Consider the following 17,194-nt stretch of genomic DNA (forward strand, 5'->3'; position numbering starts at 1 on the left):
CTTTTAGTATGTCATACTATATATATAAAAAAAAAAAAATATCATGGTAATTTCTCTGCATAAGCAATAATTATACTTCTCGTGTGTCGGTCTGTGTGTGCTTAAGCACTGCTTCTCGTGTCTACGTAACTTGCATATATATTTTTTTTATTTGCTATTGTAAGATAAAGCGAATGTTTTCTTTAAAAAATCGTGTGTGTGTGTGTGTATATATATATATATATATATATATATATATATATATATATATATATATGAATTACGAAATTAAATGCACCGTAATGCATTTTTGTCTCTTCGTCAACCAGCCAGACATTTTAATCTTTTAATGTTGATCGTGAAAAAGATATCCTTATGCAGAATACGGACCGTGCTGGAGGATGCTTTGTTTAACTAGTCTGTACTTTAATCTATAACACTTGAACAAACAAAAAATAACACGGTCTGTATTCTGCATTAGTAAAAATAAATAAAACACGAATTAATTCGAGGCTCTTCGAAGTTTGAAAGGAATTTGGAAGCATGCAAACTGTCGACTAGAAAATCCTTTGGATTGTCTTTAAAATTCTTAACAAATGCTAAAAGATTGAAAGTTTTTGAAGCAATTTACATCCAATAATTTTATAACTAAAAATTTAAACAAACAATATCGTTTAAATTATAACTAAATTAATAGATTTACGATAATTTGTTAAAAATGCAGGTACTCGTGGACTTATTGATCTGTGCTGAAATAAAAACGTTATTTAGAAAGCCATTCTTAACATGAGGACGGGAGGGTGTTGTCTAACTATTCTGTACTTTCACCTAACAATTTAATAAAAACAGATATCGTAAAACTTTAATTAAACTTGAAAATACTATTTAAAAAAAAAAATAGTGCGGATCAATAAGTGCACTAGCACCAAAATGCATCAAGAGTTTTCCATTTTTGTGTATACGCATATCAAAGGAATAATAATAATAATGATAATAAATAATGATAAATATTATTATTATTAATAATAATAATAATAATTAATACAGTAGCGATTGAAACAAGTAAAATAAATAGCGCAACTTTTTCGCGTGCCTTTTAATTGTTTTATCAGTTGGGGTGACAATTCGTGTACTCCGTTTTGCGGTGAAGAAGCTATCTTCATTTTGAATAAACGACATCCGGACATCGATTATAAAACGTTTTTAGATTGTTTTTTTTTTATATGTTGTTTAAAAATGTTCTTATGTTTAACGTTGTTGGACAAAACTAGTTGTAGTAAAACAAACAAATCTACTTTTAAGTTGTATACAAATTAAAATTAGGTATGACCAAAGTTTAGCGCATGTTTGTGGTTTAACCCTTCTTGTGGCATAAACAAAGTAGTGAAACTTATTTTCTGTAAAGAGTAAAGATGAAAGTTTAATATTTGTGAAAATAAAAAACAAATAACAATAGATCAAATTGTTAATTATAACAGCAAAAATTAAGGCTGTATTTAATATTTTAGCTCTCTAATGAGGTGGACATTTTTTTCATGGCTAGCTTTGTTTTTCGTAGCGGTGACAAGTTAAACTTTTCCGATGTCTACCGTGCAATAAAATAAAATAACTCTTTCACGAATCAAAAAAGATATATAATTGGAGGGGGCTTCCACCTGGATTCAGGGTTAAGTGATTTTTTTTTATATATATACAAACCACGTCACTTCTACACTATTAGGACGAAATTTTATAGTCGATAAATAGTTTTCAGATACAAAACAATAGTTTCTACTGATTTTTTTTTTTTTTTGTTAATTCTAATAAATTACAATGGTAGCTTCCAAATTATGAATTCGAAATTACCTGAATATTACTGAACTATTTAAAAAAAAAAAATCTTTAATCGTGTTAGCAGGTGAAAAATTGCGGCCATCTTGTTTAAATCAAAACGGAAAATTACTTCCCTTTTGAACTCCACTGTGTCTTCCGATCGTTTTCATCAAATTCTATTTTTTATTTTATTTTAATAAATAATTTTCTAACCTATCGATTTTCGTAATTTTTGGATATAATCATCTTAAAAGTACGAGGAATACGTAGATACCATTGTGTTCATGTGAAATTCGGTATTACGATTTCCGAAATTTCGTCCTAATAGTGTAGAAGAAGCGCCGAAACCACTAATCTTGAGTCATAATTCGCAATATAAAAAAATCTACACACACACAACAGGTAGAAAAAAAAATTTTCTGAACCACTCAATAAACCAGAAAATGGAGCATTTTAATTAAAGTAAAAATGAAAGAAAACGAAGAGTAAAGGAAGGGAGTAGACAACTTTGATTCATTACGGAAAGCAGACACAACTAATCGTAAATAATAATAATAATAATAATAATAATAATAATCGCCTCATTTGGGAGCTAACGTCTTCAATATAGCCGAACAACATGGCGGTGCTTCTACACTCTATCGCCGAAATTGGAAACGCCATTTTATTTCACGCACCTACTGTCCAAATGTAAGGGAGACACCATTATTTTAAACTATGGCCGAAGCAAGCATAGACACCGCCAAAAATGGCCGAAAAATCAAGTTGTTGCTGTTTTTTAAAACGAAATTACATTTATTAAAATCCATTATTTCTGAGTAACTTTTTTTTTTCCAGAAAGATAAAACCCTGAATTTTATCATATAGAAAACAGAATGATGTAAAAACTTTTTCTACTATTTTTAATTAAATTTTAAATGTTAAATTTTCCCAAAAAGTTAACAATTGACATTTTTTGTCTTGCACAAAAAACGTACATAAATATTAAAAAAAAAAAAAAAAAAAAAAAAAAAAAAGGTTTTCGAAATAATTAATTTATTTATTTGTTGTCTAACTAAGATTTAGGGTGATTTTCTATGAGAATATGCAAAAATATTATATAAGTACCTGGATTTCAAATAATTCCACTTATTCATATAGGCAACCAGTTACTTCGCGTCGATCTAGACAATGTTTACGTTTGTACTTAATAAAAAGCAAACTATGGAAAACCAAACAGGCCAAAAAAAAAAAAACTTATTTTTCAGTGACGAAAATTTCAATGTATTATTAACGCTGAGGCTGGCCAGTACCAGATGGGTGACCATTTGTATGAGTTTGGTTTTTAATGTGTATGTGTGTGGGGGCCAGGCTCCCCAAAATGGGGGGGGGGGTAATTTAAAGCAGAATAAAAAAAATTATTTCAGCGCGTTTGGTCCACCGTAGTCGAAAGGCGGCAAACGTTTTCAAACAGGATCGAAAAAAATGATGCTATTTTTAACACAAAGGGCACAATATTTATCGAATTTTTTTTTTGTATCGATTCTTCAAAGCATGCCCTGTTTAATAATGGTCATGCATTATTCGGCTCGCTAAAAAAAAAAAATTGTTAATTTATTTATCAAAGATTTTAAAATGGCTTTTTTCGTATAAATATTAATTTTTTTTTTTTTTTGTTTTGCTTAACTTAAATTAATTATTTTACTTAACATATTCACCAAATTTCACACTTCAAAACTCAAAAGCGGAATAATTAAACACAATCGAAGTTCTGATATTCAGACGTCAAAATAAGGTATACAAAAAATTTTTTTTTAATCTATAATCCTGTCCCTTACAACAACACAATATGTTTTGTTTAGATTCAGATGATTATTTTAAGCATATTTGGAACCCCCTGAAAACAAGGGGGGGGGGGGTAAGCAAATATATATATATATATATATATATATATATATATATATATCGTTTATGAAAAATAAGTACACTGTTATAAAGTTCATTCTTCTCTTAATAATCGCTGAAAATTTCGTATTGATTGGATAATTACCTGATTTTTGGTAGATTTTTAAAAAGACGGTCCGTCAAAAAGTACTTGCCTGTGCCCCCCCCCCCCCCCAGTTTTAGCGGTGCCTACAAATAACAAAAAAAATTTTTTTAAATAAATAAATTAAACATCCGGAAAGAACTATGGAAAAAAGTAAATAAATTAATGAAAACGGGAAATGAAATCCAAAATATTTATTGTATAGAAATTTATCAAAATATAATTGTAAAAACATTTATTGAAAAGTTTCTGTAAGAAAATATAATTTTAAAACAATTTTGTAATGAAAGCAACATTTGATTTTTATAAAAAATTATTTTTTTTATTTATTTATTTTTATTTATTTATTTTTTTTTTTTTTCGAATAAATAATTTTAAACATGTTATAGAATTAAAGCAAGTTTGAAGGCCAACAAAAAAAATTTGAAAACCTGCGAGAAGCCGCACCTGCAGACAGTCTGTCATCTGTAAAAAAAAAAAAAAAATGGATGTCTTTTTGAGTAATATTGTCATTTTTCTCCAGTAATGTCGGTTTTACGTTTCTGGAAGTAATAAATGTTAATTTAAGGTTAATTTATTCTTTCCGGAAGCAATCGTTCTCTAGTTTAATTTTTTTGCTATTTATTTCATGCTTCGGCCATAGTTTAAAATAATGGTGTCTCCCTTGCATTTGGACAGCAGATGCGTGAAATAAAATGGCGTCTCCAATTTCAGCGATAAAGTGTAGAAGTACCCAAAATCGCTGCCTTGTTGTTTGTTGGCCTTTTTATCTTTTTTTTTTTTTTCATTTTTTGTTAAAAAAAAAAAACAAAAACGTCTATCTAAAATTTAGAAAAGTTCACTTCCATTCCAAAAAAAATGCCAGTTTTGTTTTTACCAAATTATTTTCGGAGTTTGCAAGTTCAGTTTATATGAGTATTGTTTGTACTTGTCCAAAATCCCCACCCTCGTGAAAAATAAATAAATAATGATGTATGTGTTCATGGTGGAAAGAAAATACCATATTCCAAAAATAATTTAAATTGACAAAGTAGTTCTGATTTTTAAATAAGAAAATCATTTTATTGCTAAATTACGTGCGACGATCTCGCGACACCATCTTGAAAAATTGCTAAAGGAACAGGGGATAGATAACTCCAAATAATTCAAACTTTTGAGATTTTAGAAAGACTTATGGAGGTTGGAATAATGCTGGAAAAGTCAAAGTCGCTTAAATATGATTTTCTTTATAAAAAATAAAACTACTTATGGTCAATGTACGTGATTTTTACAATATGACATTTTCTTTCCGTCACTGACAGATTTTGGCGGAGTTGTACAACGATCACCCGCCTACGTAATTTTTATACTGATAGATTTTTTTTACATTTTTTTCACTGGATTATTATTGATTGGACACTAATTAACCAGATTATGAAAAAAAAAAAAAAAAAAATTGGGAAAAAAATCATTATTTTGACATTTGAAAAGAGTGCTCACTTTTTAGTTACAACGTTCTGGTAAATCAGTCACTCATTTTGTAACCAATAAAAACGCGGGAATATCAAATCCGTAGAAAGTAAAAATAACATGAGCCTCTACCGCATTTGTAAGTCATAAATATTTTTGTTTCTCAAAGAAAAAAAAAAAAGATAGAATAAACATGACTTTTTTTTTTATTGTTTTTTATAAAAATAGTTTCGATTTTTTTTTTTTTTTTAACTTGTTTAGTTTTTGGGGTTTGTATTACTGAACACTGATTCGAAAAAGTTGGCAAAAAACAAATATATAACAAATAAATGTTATCAAAGACAATAAAAGTTACTTTTCTACCTAACTGGATGTTTTTGGTGTTTTTATTTAATGTATCATGTGTTTTTTATTTTTTTTAAGTATTGTAAATTTCACAAACATGCTGGAGAAATGTTTCATAATTTTCCATCCCGTTGTCAATTTTCATATCGTCGTACACCTACACCTCCCGATACATTGCTTTATCAACAATATGGGACCATTTCATATCTCCTGAAGACACTTCCATGTTTAGAAAAAAAAATGGGGGACTGATTTACCAGAACGTTGTAACTAAAAAGTGAGCACCCCTTTCAAATGTCGAAATAATGATTTTTTTTTTTTTTTCAATTTTGTTTTTTTTCATAATCTGGTTAATTCGTGTCCAATCAATAATCCAGTGAAAAAAAATTTCAAAACCCTATACGTATACAAATTACGCATGGGGGTGATTGTTGTACTACAACTCCACCCAGATTTTTAAAATTATTTTTATTTATTTTAAATATAGCGGGAATTCTTGACAATAAAATTTCTTAAGTTACGAGAAACGCGCGAAGTAGTTGCACGATATTTTTATTGTAAAGAGTCAAAAAACAAAAAACGTCCTATTTTTAAGAGATATGATATGTAAACTTCGTTCGATTATTTCACCCGAAAACTATGAAACGTGACAACGATGTTGAACAATAACTATGAACAACTTTTCTAGTTTTTTTTTTTTTTTTTTTTTTTGTGTGTGTGGAGAGCGGGATTTTAATTGACCAAATTTTTTGCCCACTTTTTTTTTCTTTGCAGTTGTTCGGTCATGTTGACTTCGTACTTAATATCTGAGAATTTTTTTTTCTCGATAATGTCATATTCCTTTTTTTTTTTCTTTTTTTGTGAACATTATTAACTTTAAACGATTCCTTTAAAAAAATTGTTTTAAAATAGAATTACCAAGTGTCATGTATAAGACATGAATTTGTAGAAAAATAAATTTTCAGTGTAGACAATTATATGAAAAAGTGGTTATATATATATATATATATATATATATATATATATATATATATATATATATTGCCAAAGGCAAGATTAGTTATTCTTCTACCTACCTGGATAATTTTTTGCAACTTATTTTTGAAGCATTTATTTACTTCAAAACACAAATAAGTTAAGACAAAACAAAAATGACATTAGTTGATCTGAGCAGTCTTGATAATTGCTTAAAAATCTACAATTAAACCAAATACTGGTAGAACCACACTCCGTAAATGTCACCGTGACATTTATTTGGTATGTATTCTTAACTACGTTTTTGTTTTGTTGACTATACTGCAAAATGTCCCCCACACTAATTTCTTCCATCTCAAAATGCATCAATAGGTGTAGAACGGCCAGAACCAGCATATTAATCAGTATAAACAAATAGCTATTTTGAAATTAACCCAAAGTAAACACAAACGTCAAACTCTAATATCCTTGAGAAATGTACAACCCTCCCCTCATGCCTCAATGCCTGTATGTGATATTTGAGTATTCCCTGCAGAAAGAAAGGTCAGGAAATCTAGATAAAACCTAAAAGTGTATTATGTACAATTCGTTCGGAAGACAATAGAAGTGTTCAGGAATCTCTAACTGCACCCCTAAGTGGACTAGGAAGATATAGCCCCTTAAAACTTCAAATATATCCTACTTTTATTAAATTTAAATCTTATGTATAAAATTTTGTGGAGAAATGGTTCTGAATTTCTGCATTACTCCATGTGTTGAATATCTGTGTGCTCTCCCCACCTCTAAGGTCTTCCTGCTAGTAATAAGATAAACTAGACACTGAAAACTTGTCTAAAAGAAGGAAAACTCTTAAATAGCATCTCTTTAGTCATTTGTTAGATTAGAAAGTCTGTTAGACAAGTAACACAATCTTTTATTGATGATGAGCCAGTTTCTGTTTAACTCGTACATAGATGAAAGTATTAGTAACTATCAAGTTACTAATACTTCAGATCAGAGTGAAGGTGGGAGTTTGATCAGCATTTTTTCAAGATGAATAATATCTAAAATGTAGAAAAAAATATTCATTCTTTGAACTTAAGCTAGCACAGATTTCATCGAGAGGAGGAGGATCGATTTTCCAGCCTGATTATTTACTTACTAAAGGGAAGTAACTAATTTTTATTTTTTTATTTTTAAGGAATTAATTACCTTATGTAGACTCATTCCTTGTGGAATCTATCGAGTTGTGTGTGTTTGCCGAGAGGGTGGAAGAAAAAAAGAGGTAGGGGAAAACCAGAGGAGGAGTAAAGAGAAAGGTAAAAAAAAAAAAAAAAAATGGATAGATAGAAGTTTTAATAGAAATATATTACGCTTTTGCTCCAGGTGATGCCAGTTAACCCTACTAGTGATTAAGCTTCTTAATTGGGGGCCTCACCACTGGATGCACTTTAAGGAGCAATGCTAATTGTGATTACATTTCCATGTTTTATGGATGACCGCGGTTTCCCTATATGTTGACTTTAACAATTTTTGTTTCTGATTTTGTTTCTATGAAAACATCATGGTTGACTTTGAGTTAGGATTATGGATGTCATGACCTGTGAAATCTGCCTTTAGTCATGCATAAATATTCTTACAAAAAAGCTCTTGTCATCCATTGAAGCGAATTTGACGTGCGATGGCTATAAATATTTTGAGTCACTTCATAAAATTTTCAATTCAAAAGGAATAATTTTCACTGTTTTGGTCAAACATGGGTATTGATTGTTATTGATTGACCTGGCGTTTCACGGGGTTTAGGGGTGCACAAGATTGACTTTAATGTGTGGTTTGGTCATTCATGAATGCCATAAAACCATTTCTGGCCAGTAACAAAGTACTTTACAATGCCCCAAATCGTTTCCATCTAAATTAAAAAAAAAAAATAAATAAAATAATAATTTTGACTCGAAGGAAAGGTGTTTCTCTGAATTTGTAAAACTTGCTCTTTTGATCCACGTCTCGAGTGTATATAAAGCCATATTTTGCCTTCAATAAATATGCTGAACAATGACACGGCTAACATCTACATTTCCGGGTAGAACGATTTGTTATCCTAAAGAAAACAACATTATAGCTTTATTTTAAAACTTTTATTGAAAAAAAAAAATCAATCCATGTAACTTGATTTGATGTAGTAGAGCTGACATCTATTCAATGTAGCCGCCTTCAGCCTCAATCACCACCTCAATACAGGTTCGGAACTGGGTGCATCCCTTTTCCACAAGTGCCGGAGAGAGCTTGGCAAATATTTGGTGAATACTCGGTAATCAGGCTGGCTTTGGTGTTGTAGGTCATGTTGGTGATGCTCTCGACGTATGACGAAACGAAGTAGTCCAGCAGGTTCAGGTCAGAGGAGAAGGGAAGCCAGTGTGAAAAGGGTACAAAGTCATAGCACTCTTTCTGAAGCCAAGCCTGGGTTTCTTTGAACTTGTGGGCTGGCACAAAGTCCTGTTGCCACCCTCAGGGTTTACTAGCGGCCACCTGATTACACCAGTGGATCACCATACCCTTCAATACGTCCAGATACACTTTGGTGTTGACTTTCAAGCCGACTTCGAAGATGTAAGGTGGCATGATGTGGCTCTCACTTGAAACCATACCAAAGACCATTGTTGAGCTGTGCCCTCAAGCATTGAACCTTTCGGATTTTCATTTTAAGGGTCTGACAATGGGCATTTTGTCATAATTTGGATTGGTAGAGAACATGAATTTTACAGTGGCACATCTCTGATCTCAGTTGTTGAACATTGTTACTTTCAGACATGATAGAAGACTTCTATTACTCTTGGGATTTGTGCACAACTGGCCAACTAGTAGATGGTCTGCAACAAAAAAAGAAAACTGTTATTTTTTCTATGGCAACAATTTTATCGTTTCACTCTGTACACTAGTTTCTATTGAGCCTTGGGAAATCTGAATTATAGATTTCTCAAACATGAACACACAGTTATATGCATATGCACTCTGATACGAATGCAACACTACACACAGTGTCTTAACTCTTTCATACTGTTGTGACACAGTAATTAGCGCCCCTTTTATGAGGGATAAAGTTCTCCACAATTGGGGTAGGGGTTGGCTTGTTACTGACTTTTATGGTTTTCATGAAGAGACATGTAGAATTGAAATAGTCTTATTAAAATATGGCAAGGATAGCTTGATGACAAAAAATGTTAATCAAATTTGATCCTGGCTGAGTTTGACAGATGTTTATAAAATCAAGAATTTGAAAAGTTCTGCCAAAAGGCCAGATCTCAATGAACTTATCACCTGAGACTTTTGAATTATTTGTTTTCTGTTCTCTCTTGTTTATATGCATTCATGTTTCCTTCTCTTTCTTGTTTTTGTCACCATAAGAGGGAGAATTTTGTAGTTGAAATCTCGATTTTGCAGTGGTCAGTTGTAAGCTTAGCAAACTCTCACATTTTATTTGTTCCTTGAAATGTAAAAATAAATTATAAATATTTTTATAAGATGCCTGTTTGTTTTTCATAAAAGCATTCACATATCAGCTTATGGTCTCAGTCCAGATAATTAATTCTCTGGAGAGAATTAATGATGCAAAAAAAAAAAACCCTCAGAAAAATACCTGTTAACCTAACTCCTTGATTTAAAGGGATGTGCCTATTGTTTACAACCAGGAAGTTAGCTCCTTGGCATGACACTACTAACAGCCATTTCAAGCACGGAAACACTAAGATAACAAAAGTATAAATTTATTCATATTAATACTCTTAAAATTTCTCATATATATATATATATATATATATATATATATATATATATATATATATATATATACTAGCAGACTGCTTCACATTGTCAGTTCATAAAATATGCTTAAATATGATATTTTAATTTATGCAGATTATGTATTTATTATTTTAGAGCCAATTTTCTATTGATTATTATATTGTGCTCAATATATAGACAGAAAGGTCACTTTTATCTATATAAATAAAATATTTGATGTGTGTGTGTCTGTGTGAAACAATTTAACCGATAAACTCTTAAACTACTGGTCACATAACATTGAAGTTAACAAGAAATAATAATCATACACCAAGGCAAAGTAAAATCTTTGTTTGGATGAATAACGCACACAAAAATGTCGGCAAGTTGAAATGAACATTTTAAGTTGAAATACAAGATGTTCATTTTAACTTGTCGAGTTATTTCTAATACTTTTGCGCATATGCAAATTAATTCATAGTTTGAAGTGGTTTAATTTTAAATCTTTATCTATTTGTTGATAGCTGAAACGGTACCGACCATAGATTGAGCGCTAAATGTTTTGGTTTCGATACTAGCTGATGACACATAAGTCACTTTTTTAAACTTCTGAAATCAGTACTCATATATATATATATATATATATTACAGAGCCAATTGTCTATTGAATATGATTATAAATACAAAATCTGCATGAATTCAAATATATTTAAGCATATTTTATGACAGGACAAGCTCCCACCTCCGCTAGTGTGTGTGTGTGTGTGTATATATATATATATATATATATATTAGATGCCTCCGTTGAGTCTTGAAAAACAAAGGATACCCCCTGTAGGAGCAGCTGTATGTGTAATTGTGAGGCAAGGGTTGCACAATAACCAACCTCACCTCTCCTGAATCGGCACTGTTTGGGTCCAGTGGCAAGGAGAATCACTTGAAACAATGCCGATATAAACGGAGAGCACATACACCTGGAAATGCCAGATGGTCACTGATTTAGTAAATATATAGATAAATCGTTTAGACCTAAAGTGTCTAGTATGCTATTCGAATTCTGGATCATATTTGTTATCTGGTATGTTTGTCTTCATTCACATTAGATGATGGCAGGAAGGGATAAGATCATCCGCTAAAACTTGCTTTTATTTATTTATTTCTTTTATGTAAGAGGCTACCGTGAATTAAGATCCGGGGAGGGGAGGGGACATTCTAAATAAGGATTTGTGTAACAAGATTTTGTTCACATTACACCTAAATTTCTGCATCTTGATACGGTTACAGAAACACGGAGCAGGAAGGGAATTCCAAAGGCTAGCCGTTTGCAAGGGAAGAAATTATTAGAGTAGAAAGTCCTCTGGCATTTTGGGACCTCCGCGTTGAATGAATGGGATTCAGCTGATGGTCAGGTTGGTCAAGTGTATTTGTGCTGAGAAGTAGAAGACACTTCAGTAGCTTGTTTTCTTATCTTTGTTACTATGTACATGGCATGACCTTATAAAAGGCGCCGTGCATAGCGGCAGTAAAAGTAACACACTCCCACATATATCTCATAAATAGGATGGATTTACAATTAAATGTGGCCCTTGCATGAACTGAATTTAAGTTATATACTTTGACTTGCAAGCTAATGATTTATTCGATTGCAGTTTTCTTTGTTAAATTGACTGTATGCATTGAGATTGCTAATTCAGAAAAAAGGAGGAAAAATATATATATATTAGCAGGGAGACGCGACGTTACCTGCAGAAGAATGAGGATCAATGAATTTTTCACTCTCCCATATTTTATTATCATCGAAATCGGTAAAATCGCCCACTTTTCAATCCTCCCCACAGTTATTTAGTCCACAATATATTGTAGTCTACATTGCACTGTGGAGAACCTACTGTTGATTTTATACAATTATTTTATATAATGGCTTATATTAATGTTAAAAATGCAAATATCAAGTATCTTGGTTCAATTGTGCTCTAAACATAAATATTCATTTTGAACGTGTCCCTATCATATCAAATAGCCTACTGTTGATTTTATATGCCAAGCCTTTCTGCTTGTGCAGTAATAAAACTTTTCAAATGCACTTGTGATGTTAGGCTGTATAAGGCGTTAACTTTAGTCGAAATCGCTTGTTCCTTCTTTCTTCTTTTTTTTTTTTAATTATCGATACTTATCGAAGACATTCTGATACAAAACCTATCTAAGAACACTCGGGACATTTGTGTGAAATTTCGAAAAAAATTGGCCCAGTCGTCTACGCGTCCATAGGGAACAAAATCACGCACACACAAAGTTCCTTTTATAGAATAGTAGAAAAGAGATTATTTTATTCAATTGAGGTAAACGAAATTACAATTGACTGCAACAATAGAACTACTGTTTGGATCAGTTATCACTTTGATCAAAACAGTAATTTTATTGTTGCAACTAATTGTAATTTTGTTTACTTAAATTGAATAAAATAATACCTTCCTGTTTTTATTGAGCACTATCAACCTCGTTAAATTCAATGTTTTTTTTTACTTTTGGATATTTGGAAAATGATGGCTTTTTACAAATACCTGAATAGAATCTTGCTAGAAAACTGACACACTTTGTGAACCTCTACTCAGTGGTTTCATATTATAGGTAATTACTTAATCTTAAGTATTGTTACAAAGATATGTAACTATTTCAAAGTCTATGTTTATCAGGAGATACACAGATTGACAACGTTTTAAGATGTCAGTTAATCGTTCTTATGTTTTGGAATTGTTACGATGTTGTATGACTTGAGCTAATCTCATTTTATTTTGGCTGATTTAATCTCAAACCTTATTCAGGTACATCTTAACTAGGAGAATGTATACGGAATTTTAAACGGAATCAATAATGGTAAATAATAGATTAGAATACCATTACTTGAGTGTATATATAAAATGTGTGCGCGTGTCTGTTTTACAGAGGATCGAGACAACATCGGTAGCGGCGGTTTTTAATCTAAACAGAGGCAACCTGTAGTTGGTCGCCTATGTCAGATCCTCTTCAGCCTCTGTTTATATCTGTCTACCCAGAACATCTATATATCTATAAATCCGGAAGTATTCCCATACCTCGTGGCAATGCATGAAATGATAATCTTTTTAAACTATTTTTTTTTTTTTTTAATGTTTAAATCTTGATTTGAAGTGAAGTAATACTTCCCAATCTTTGTGAGATTTACATCCGGGTACTGATACTAATTTCAGTGTTTCGATGTTTTCATTGTGGTTAAATGACTTTTTTTATTTTGAAAAAAAAAAAATCCTTCAAAATATTTGTATTTGGCGAGAATTCAAATAGTTTTTTCCATGACAAAATTAGTTTTAGTTAAAACTAGCAGTTCAGCCCAGATTTACTCGGGCCCTATGTACTGTTCATAACTTTATGTGCATATATATATATGTTTGACTCCTGTCCAGGTAACCTACATCTAAAATTTCAAGTGCTTAGACCCAAAATTGGCAGAGGAGTTTGGTAGTCTGCAAAGGTCAATTCTTTTAACTTTGACCTCTTGGCAGCCAAATTTTAGCCCAAAAACTGATTAAAAAGCTTGCTGCATGTCTGAATACTCTTTATGTAAAATTTAAAATGTTTAGACCCAAAATTGGCTGAATAGTTTGCTAGAAACCACAAAGGTCAAATCTTTTGAACTTTGACTCTTTGGCAGCGAAATTTTCGACCAAAACCCGATTAAAAAGCTTGTCCTATGTCTGAATACACTTTATGTAAAATTTTAAATGTTTAGATCAAAAATTGGTAATTTGGTAGAGACCACAGAGGTAAAAATTTTTAAATTTTGAGCCCAATTTTGACTCCTTAGCATTTATTTTTTTGAGCTCAAATCAAATTAAAACGTTTGATCTACGTTCAAGTAACCTACATCTAAAATTTCAAGTGTTTAGACCAAAAATTGGCAGATGAGTTTAGTAGAGTTTTCAAATATCATATCGTTGAACTTTGACCCCTTGACAGCCAAATTTCTGGCAGAAAATCGATTAAAAAGATTTTCCCAAATCTCAATACCCCTTCTGTCAAATCTTGAGTCTGTAGACTGAAAATTGAATTGACAGAGTAGTTTGGTAGGGAAATGTGCACACACAATTTCACTTTTATAGATATATAGATGAGACCATCATATTAAAAAACACTGCCTTTTAAGTTGATATTGTCCAACAGTAAAGACATTAGAAATATTTAAGTAAAAGAAAGAATTTTTTTAGCTATTTTGTTTTTTGGTAATTCTTCACATAACTGAGGCACAGAAATTAGAAAATTTTCAACAGAATGTTAAGAGTTGACACAATTTCTAATATGTATGGAGTTTCTAAGATTAAAGAGGAGATAATCACAATCATCTCAGAGCATTCAAAACTAAACATCTAAAGTATTTCTATACAGTAATACTGCCATCAGAAAACCATCTTAATACTTTTTCGGACAACAAACGAGAACATCATATTAAAGAACAGAATTGTCAAATTTCGTAACAATCCGAAAACCATATTTTTTGATAGTCCAATTTTTTTTATATAAGTTGTTCAATAGTCATAAACTCTTAAAATCTGTATGTGTGTGTATATTTATATATATATATATATATATATATATATATATATATATAATCTTCCAAAATATTGCTTTTGATGAAAAGCCAATGTAAATGAGAACACCATATTAAAGAACAGTATCTTTCCAGTTGATATTGTTAAGTTTCATAACAATCTGTCCAACAATAAGAATATGAGAAACATTTCATAAGAAAAAAGATAGGATTTAAGTCATTTATGGGTAATCTAGGACTGAGAACTTAGAAAAATTCTGACCAGAATGTTAAAAATTGCATATTATCTTCATCGACCTTAAGTTTGAAATAGCATTTCCATTGCTAAATGCACGTATTGGATATCTGTTCAGGTTTGTTATCGTCTGCAGAAAGTAGTTGATTGTGTGTGGGAAGGTGAATGAGTATTTGTGTCTAGATTTCTATCTAGACAAGGAAAAATAAAGCATTGCCAACACATACCAAACAATGTCTATATTTACGCATGCATCAAAAATGAATTCAGGTCGGTTTGCTTGGTGGCAGAAGTGGCATTTTACGTGCTAGTCAGCACGAATTGGTTTACAACCTGATAAAAAAAAAAAACAGGAAGTAAAAGATTTTCATATAGTCTGCAAAATATGGAAACGAGACAACAGTTAGCCAGCCATTGTGGCATTGGAAACATCCAGCTGGGATGGTGATAAAAAATGGAAAATTTAAATTTAGTACAAAATTTGATTACTTATATTTTACAAAGAATACGATTAAAAAAGATGGAGGCTCTAAATTTTACTTTAATTTTATTGTCTGAAATTCAGTTAAGTATCCAGACGTTTATTGTTCATATTGTAAACTCTTAGCAGATGAAAACAAAAGATGTCTACAGGTTTCATGGGATTGTTGGATTTTGCATGTTATCCTCTGTCTTTTAATGTGAAGGTTTAAGTGCGTTGTTACTTCTACAAAAAACGTAACCACAATAAAGCAACAACCACCAAAAGAAACACATTTTTATAAAATGTCACATGAGTCCTAACACTGCATCATTTTGTGCCGTGAAAATGGTCTTCATACAGATCTTCTCGGTGTGTGACTAATACTATTAGATCATACTCTGAAGATATACTTCACATAAAATACACCAAACATACTTTCTGACATAAAATACACCAAACATTAATGTTATTGTTTTTTCTCCGTTCCTTTTTCAAAACTCAAATGTTCTGTAAAATCTAAATAAATAAAATCAATATTTCTACTGATTCCGACACAATTACCGATGCCGATTCTTTATAAATCTCTAAATATTTACTATAAAGTTTTTATTTTTTTCTGATTACCATAAAAAAAAACATGCTAAGTGTGCAGATATTTTCTCAAGCGTGAAAATACACTTGTGGGGGTAATTTGTAGATTTCAGTTTGACTGGTAGTTTAAAATCAATAAATATTTAGTATTACATAATTGCTACCAGCTGTAGAAGATTTTGTTTTAAACAAAATCAAATAAAAAAAGAGACAATTAAAGAAATCGTTTTGACATTGAAAAATAAATACAATTTTTTTCCGATACACCCAAAAGTTTCGATTTTTATTCCCGATTCCAAATAATCGTCCCAACACTAGTAAAATCCCAAACAAAAGCAACAATTTTCCTCTACAAAACATTGTTTTTCCAAAATTACTGGATTCAGCATTAAATAATCCAATTGTAACACAGCACGGATGGTTATATGCAAATGAATTTGAAATGACGTCATCAGTAAAGAAAAAGTCTATAAAAAAAAAAGAGAAAGAGGAAAATCATGAGGGAGACATGAGCACAGAACGAGATAATGTTTGAGATCTTGTGAGAAGTGCGAATTATATTTGAGATCACATTAGAGGTATGGAAGACCTTCGAGAAGATGATCTCGTGGGTGATGTCACGGCCATAACAATGAGGAAATAAATGTTAAAGAAAAAAGCGAGTTGAAATTCTTTCCTATTCTTTGTCTTCTTTGCAACTGAGACTACAACGTGTTGATTGTTAGGCAACATTACACAATAAGAGTTATGTTTTAAAACCAAACATCATGAATAAATATTTGGAGATATAAGGTGCTTGAAGTAAAAAAACGTTTTTTTTTCAAAATGACTGGATTCAAGATTAAATAACCGAAAAAGGGTTGATATGCCATAAAACCAAACCAATGTGTGGCAATGTCAATGAAAATTAACAAATAGAATCCAGAACATATGTTTTGTATTGCTGAACGACTAGTTTCACTTATTTTTGTAACAAGATTT

At 31.0% G+C, this 17,194-nt stretch overlaps 1 protein-coding gene across 5 annotated transcripts in view; it reads left to right on the forward strand.

Annotated features, from left to right (window-relative positions):
• LOC145248073 (uncharacterized) overlaps window positions 1–17,194 on the forward strand; it is a 430,627-nt gene that overhangs the window by 243,256 nt on the left and 170,177 nt on the right. The window lies entirely within an intron of this gene.

The sequence above is a fragment of the Euprymna scolopes genome, chromosome 26 (assembly GCF_053919585.1).
Source record: "Euprymna scolopes isolate OS-2025 chromosome 26, ASM5391958v1, whole genome shotgun sequence".
In the NCBI taxonomy this organism is placed as follows: Eukaryota; Metazoa; Mollusca; class Cephalopoda; order Sepiida; family Sepiolidae; genus Euprymna; species Euprymna scolopes.